Below are 8,058 nucleotides of genomic sequence, written 5' to 3' on the forward strand. Positions count from 1 at the left end.
AATATACATGCACTGCACCCATCCACCACGTTCGAAGTTGACAAACACTGAAAGGGCAATATGGTCTTTCGGGATAGGAACATCAAGAAATAAGGGACACTCTTCTGATTATATTCAACTTTAATTTGGTATTAAATATCATTAAAATGGGTTTTTATATACATGTAAAATGATTTGAAAAAAAAAAGAAAGAAGAACCAGTGGTAAGCGTGGTAAGCGGCGTCAGTGATGGTGCGACATGGGATACGAAGAGAGAGAGAGAGAGAGAGAGAGAGAGAGAGAGAGAGGGTAATTAGATCCACCAGATATAATTAAAACTCAGAGACCGAATCATGACTGTCTCTACCACACAACGGCTTGGGACTGTCTAAGAGATCGGTCAAACCTCTGATTTTTTTTGGGTTTTTTTATATGTTTGAGGAATCCATGAATTGTTTTCTTCTCATATGTCTCGTTCCACTGTCGGCTCTGTTGGCGTGGCATTGGCAGCTGCTTGGACTTGGGAGAATCTGGTGCGCAATATTGATATTGTGTTCTGTCGAAAACAAGATGATCTATAGACTATAGTATTATCGAAACCAACAAAATTATAATGCTGGAGTAATACAACTTTAGAGAATCAAAGATCTTTCAGTACAATTGCAAATGATATCATAATGAAGATTAAATCTGGCGTCAAATATACGTATATCTTCTTCGATGATCCACTTTGATATAACCTTCAAAATGAATCCAAATGCAAAGCTGAGATGATTTGGAAAAAATCGCGCAAAACTAATAAAAGATAAAATCACTATTCTCTAATTTAACCACCAAATGAGACATCATACAAATAACCATATGGAATTATGGATCACGTACTGTACATATATTCACATTGACTATACGTAACGGCCTTGTTTTTCTTTTAATATTTATTAAATATTAGTCGGATATACATATGTCGGAAACAATCTAGTCGAATAAAATGAAGACTGAGTATCACTTTTACAACAAATAATCATGCATACAGATCTAGACATATCTACCTGATATACTAGAAAAGGCAGAGATGATAAGATATTCGGTATCAAATAAAAGGAAAGGATCTTCGTCGGATCTTTTTTTTAGGGAATCTTAAGAATTCTCTGATCGTGATCATTCATCGTACATTGTGTGGTTAGAAATTATTTTAAAATTTAATAAAATTAAATATAAATAGTATCTAACGAAAACTGACCGCACGATGTACGATAAACAGTCATGATCATGGAATTCTTAGGATTCCTGAAAAAATATCCTTTTTCCAAATAAAAGGAGTCGAGAATGACAGACGTTTTCTCCCATTTGATTCACTGGGAAAGTTTGGATAACACCAGCGGATAAATTTTTTATCTGTCTACTTATCATCCAACTATAGGCGCACAAAAAGGCAGAAGTACCTTATTACGTTGATGTCTAAGGAACAGACTCGTATATATACATATAATTATATATTCAAACATAACAGAATATTGGTGGTTAATTTGAACAGTTAATTTGAACATACCTTATTATATTAATTGTATAGATATTATGTTGAACATTGTGCCCTAGCTATATTCAAATATATTAGAGATTGGTGGTTAATTTGATTATTTTATTAAGCAATGGATGACATGATTGTTAATTATATTACAAACAAAGCCTTGACAGTCCTCTTGAGAGATCACCGGATCCTCTTTGTACAGTCCTCTTTGAACAGATAAGTTGAACATACCTTATTATATTAATTGTATAGATATTATGTTGAACATTGTGCCCTAGCTATATTCAAATATATTAGAGATTGGTGGTTAATTTGATTATTTTATTAAGCAATGGATGACATGATTGTTAATTATATTACAAACAAAGCTTTGACAGTCCTCTTGAGAGATAGCTGGATTCTCTTTGTGAGGATTCTGGGAATTCTCAAATCACACATGTTTATTGTACATCATACGATCAGTTTTTGTCAGATACTGTTTATATTCAATTTAAATTAAAAATTTACAATGAATTTTCACCTTACGATATACGATGAACATATATAATTAAAGGATCCCAAGTTCTGGTTCGCAGGATTTTGGCAGCTGTAAGTCAAACACTTGGAATATTCACAGCAAAAAATTTGCAGGAAAAGAAATGTACCGTTGAGAAAAGTTGTAAAACATCGATAGATCTAAACTTAAAAGGGTTTCAGTTACTTGCATGCATTGAGAGAAAGTGTACACCTGTTAGTTGCAGACTATCTTTTAATTTGAATTATATAAATTTTCGTACTCTCAAATAAAAAAGGTTTAACACATGGCACCAAATATTGTATTCGTAAAGTGTTACATAGTCCCAAAATTGTTAGTTTTTTTTTTTTTTTTTTTTTTTTTGAAAGGAAATTTTTTTAGTGTTTTAATTTGTTCATATTTTCTGCCCTAATTTCACGATCTCTATGCGCCTTTTAGAGAATATATATTTTAAATTTGTGTAGTTTTTTGCTTAATGTCCATTGAAAGTTTTGAGCTAATATGGATCACATCTAGCTAACACCAGTATGTTTTGTGTTTTCGTTCTACAATGTCAAACATATTACATGTACTTGTTATAAAGTGCTACTAAGACGAATGTTACTAACAAAAATACTATTGAATCAAAGTGTTTTATGGATAATCACTTTCGGTACTTAAAAGTTTGCTATATGTAAGCTCAATATTCTATTTTTCTTTTTCATAATTAGTGAAGGTCAAGGGGAGAGAAAATTTTCAAATTGAGGTTTCAGTGAGTGGTTAACTCGTGTTTGGTTACGTTATTTAATCATTACTAGAGATAAAGGGCATACAAACTTCCACACAGTCAACTTAATAATATAAGGAAGAAATGCATAGGCTTTTGGCCTTTTAAATTGATACGCATGCATGCTCTCAGCCAAAAGGAACAAAAAAGAAAAATCACATGTTAGCAACTTATTACCATACAGGACTCAAACTCAGAGAGAAAGAAGATTCGAATGAGAAAAATTTAGGAAGAGGTTTTATTCTAATTTACAATTGATTTTTGAATTAATTTTTTTTTTTTTTAATTGAGGTCTTTGAATTTAATAAAATGTATAATCATTGATCTAAGTCGTTAACTTCCCTAAAAAATTATCCACGATGATTTGGTACACATATATTTCCAATTCCAAATATGACGTATATTTAGAGATTAAATTTAAACTATTAATTTCAAATACGATGATATAATATGTACCACTGAATAGTTCAAAAAATCAGCGGTTAAATCTTGCAATAAGAATCTAATGGATCTTAACGGTTAAAACTTTGGACAATGAGTTGCTACAGTTTCATTGTCTAAATTTTTCATGCAACCCCCACATGGGTTCGCACAGTTCTTTATTTTTTGGTCGAATCTCACAGCTCTAAACCCTAGTTTCCAAAAAAGTAAAACCACAAAGTAAAAACCAAAACTTAACAGATGGCCTTGTTCATTAAAATTCGAGTCTGAGAGCAGGCTGGGTTGAGACAAAGCATGCAAACCGAGCTCGAGCTGTGGAGATGGAGATTTGATAAAATCCATGACATGAAAAGAAAAGAAAAAGATAGGTATGTGAAAATGTGGAGTGTGTCGTATACTATCCACATGAAGGCTGCAAAACCAGGCAGGCAAGCAGAACCAAAGCACATGCCTCTTGCCAGTGCTTCTACCTTTCCATTATGAGAAAAGTCTCTCTCAAAGCCAAATACCATCTTACCCACTTTAGGGAACTTGGATATGTACTTGTATTAAGGATTGAATGCCTCACCAAGTCATCGTCTCACTAGCCGCTGGATTGTCCATACAAACTCATATTGGGTAGCATCCAACGACCGAGAGAGTTGAATGACTTAGTCCCTATGTGGGTATATATTTGACCATTTACTTAGTCGGAATTGGCGTTATTTTTGATACGTGAAAGTTAAAAGAAGGAAGGGTCATTTAATTAAGAAACTAGTAATTCATAGGTTAAAAGATTGTTTGTTGCTACCATATCCCGAAACTGAATATTTTGGACTTTTCAGTCTATTCGGATTAACGTTACTTTCCTTTGATGTTTCAGTTTTGGGCCAGTCGGAATTTGGGCGAATTATGTTGTTTAATGTGTTTAAATCGGCTCTTAATATTTTAAGATCTTTTTTGTTTTTTTTATTATTTGTTTAATTCATTTCCTATATGGATTTCTAGAGTTTCAAGGGTTAAGTTACATTATAAATAGGTCATCTTGACCTTAGGTTTGTTATCTTTCATATTATTAATCAAAATTTGAAATTTTTTCTCATGGTATTCCCAAATCCTACCATTATCTATAACTTCATGAGCTGTGTCAATTTTTATTATTCTGTTACAAGAAAATCTGACAATCACGATGGAGTCACTTTGTTGCACATAATGAGGTGTGTAGATGCATGGCCTGTCGGTAGCTAATAACCCCATTAGTCACTGATTTGACATGTATCTTCCCTAATCCTATTAGTCACTAATAATCGTTTACCGACCTTATTCTATATAACTAAATATCAGGATTTGTCAAATTTCTTGTACTAATTTATTACATTACATATATTTTTTACTTGCAAACAAATTACAGTTGACACATTTGTGTAAATTTTTCTTTTTGTGTTCTTACTAAGTTACTGCATTATATGTGTGGTTGGTGATTTAGAAGAACAACTTATTAGAACATGTTCATCACTGATGTCTCGAATGAATAATATATTGTCAAGTAGAGAAAAATATACACATAGATAATAATACATTATTGAAACGAGACAACACGTGATAGTACTTACTATATGCAAATGCAAGTCTTCTCGTGATTTAGAAGGAAGAAGAAATGTCTACTTCACGAGCGCCGTGGTCAGAGCAACTTTTGTGACATCTGTGAGACTGCTTTGTGTCTGTGCTGACTGTTTCCTTAATTACATATTGGGCATGCGTCATCGAATATCGACCTCAGTCAGCTTCTCCAAACGTGGCAACTCATGATTTCTGATACTGTTCCCGACAAACAACTAATAACCTACTTCCTCCTCCTCCTTAAGTTCTCACCTCACCTCACATGCATGAATGTAATATATAGGTCCCCTACTGGCTACTACATTTGACAGAACAGAAAATTTGGTTTGCATTTCTGTAGAATTTTTCTCTTCAAAATTTGCCAATAGTAAATGAAGCGTATAGGACTAATTTGAAAAAAGAAATCGAGTACTTTTAGTCTCATCATGAAAATATGAAATAGAGTTAACTAGATTTTCTTATACTAAAATAGAAATCTTTTACCTTTCAGTGTCGGTCTAGCAGCTTACTACTAATCAACATGTATATATTTTTTTAGCTTAATCAACTGTGCAATTCAATAGGTGTTATATTTATCATAAAAGATCTCGATATAATTAATAGTGAGATTATTCAATTTAAGTTGTATTTAATTATATCAGGTTTATGAGTTTATCATGTGTAATATTTACATTCTTCAACATAATCTACACCATGAAAAAGAATGGTTAACAAGTCAATCTAACAGTTACTAGGTAAAAATTCATATTGTAAAAATCTAATTACCTAATAATGGAGAGAAATTTATTTGCAACTGAGTCATTAAAAGTGGCGAGGTATTCTTTCTTCAAGGCCGAAGATAACAGATGAGAACTATACGGACCCATCTGACAATAGAGCCCAAGTAAACTATGATGGCTTTTCAGTCACCCAATATGAGGCCCAAAGAAGTATTAATTGTTCTACAATTATTTTTTCTTTGCTTAATTTTATTTTTCTATAAACAATAACTTTAGTGGAATAAATTATTAGTTGTTAGAGGGGAGAAGGATTAGTGGGGACAGAATATGCAGCGAAGTGTATGGACATGATGTTTACCGCCATTGCGGTAAAGTGTCATATGCTTTTCTTTGCCTAATCGGTTTTTTTGTAATATTTTAGTTCAAGTAAGGTTGGTACATGGACCACAGTCACGGCCAACATCTGCTGCTTGCCAGATTGGTGTCTGGTTTCTCATGCCAATTACCCCAGTGTTGTCCAGCTAGTAGCAGTATACTCTAGCACTAATTAACTGCAGTCCTGCAACTCTTACCAGTAATTCTACGTAGGGAAGGCCGCTGTTTTCCTTTTTAATTATAAATAGCATACATATATGGACTGTATGGTCGTATACTTGTATAGACTATTTGTGGTACTGCATGCATGCATGCATATGTTTGTGCAATATTGTATCAAAGTTCTGTGCTTACTACTATATATGTGTACACTATTGTATCAGAGCTATTCTGGATCTGTTTCCCTTACATAAGAAGATGCATCTGAAGTGGTCCAATTTGAAGCTTCAGCGGTCTATTGATCTACTTATGCTCCGACCACAAAATGCAAGGGAAACAGTGTGATTAATTACGTTATACAGTTGTTTAAATCACATCATGCAAGGTATAAGAGATAACCATTGTTTAAATCATACTTGGCATATCTATTTCAATTACGTTATAACAGTAGTCACTAGTCACGAAACAGCAAAAACATCAAATTAATTAAGGAGAAAGGTTGTGGACAAACTGACAAACTTAGAGATTGAGGTTTGCATAAATGCAATGTTCTAAAAAGTGTGCTTGCAATTCGGTAGGTGTCCATTGCTCAGGATTCAACAATTTATAATCCAAATTTGAAGCATCGCAGTCTTCGGACTTTGACGAACCTTATGTATTTCGTATTCTCAAGACACAATTTAGAATTTGACAAAGGATAATAATGAGAAATGAAGAGTGGGAAAAAACCTCCTCCTTTACATGGGTGGGGATGCTTGGGTTTATTAAAACTCAATGCATCCCTTCTTCAAACGATGCACCCGTTTGACTTGAAATCAAAATATGAAATGCGTGCATCTTATCCAGACATAACTTCAAGGGATGCAACATTTGAATGATAACAACTGCCTGTTAGCAGTTCAACTGCAGAGACACAAGACATTCAAGTGAGATTACATTTTTCATTCAATTATTGAAACTATATAATTTTCAATAATATTATAATATATATAATTTCCAACCCTCCAGACCGCGAGGACAAAATGATGTCCAATATAATTCGCTTGCTTACAATGGAAGTGCTTTGGTAACCTGAAAGCCCTTTTGATTTCTTTTTACCAAATACTAGCAGAAGTGTAAAATTCAAGCTAATAAAAATATTAGTTTGATCTAAAGTTCAATGTGAAATAAAGCACTGATTATTCTCTGTACATATCCGTGTATTTGATTTTTTATGTTCAAACTTTACGTACTTGAAATGAAAAGAGTAATACAACCGTTTTTACAAACTATGATCATGTTCTTGTTCTCCTTCATAAACGGTGCTTAGCATCCAATCACCCCTTCCATATTTCAATACCTCATCATCATCATGATTAATATCAACAGCAGCAACAAGCCTACCCTCCAAGCATTCTTGCAGGATCACAAGGCCTAGGCCCTCGAAATTTCGACCGTTGTTATTCATGCCCACCTTCACCATCAGCTCCTTGAGTTGCCTGTTAGTCATACGCACCCTAACTCTCAAACAGTTTGAGGATGTCCTATGACTGGTTAATCCTTGATCTTCAGCTGAGCGCAACACGTTGCCTCTTCCAATCCAATTTCCCATTCGAGATCTATTTTTTAAACTGAAATAAATGATTAAGCGCGAGATCAGCTCCTCAGAGTAGGATGATGTAGGGAGTGAAACGCAGCCTCTGAAGCTCTAATTTTCTCTATTTCTTTGTAATTTGTGAGTGCTAACGTTAAATGTGGGGAGCTGGTTTGAACAGAAGTAACATGATCTGCTTTAAGTACACATCTCATCTCACCGCATGATATGCATGGTTTCTAAGATGGAAAAGTTGATTTAATGATCTTTATATTTTAATAGTTTCTAGTGAATTAATTATCATCTTCCAATTATTTACTTTGTGTTTTTCCATATTTAATCATTTTAACATGTCTCACGTGTTTGATTAAATATGTCCCGCCATCTGAAGCTGAAAAGTACCTC

This window comes from Pyrus communis, chromosome 1 (genome assembly GCF_041283825.1).
Source record: "Pyrus communis isolate YQ-2024b chromosome 1, ASM4128382v1, whole genome shotgun sequence".
NCBI lineage: Eukaryota > Viridiplantae > Streptophyta > Magnoliopsida > Rosales > Rosaceae > Pyrus > Pyrus communis.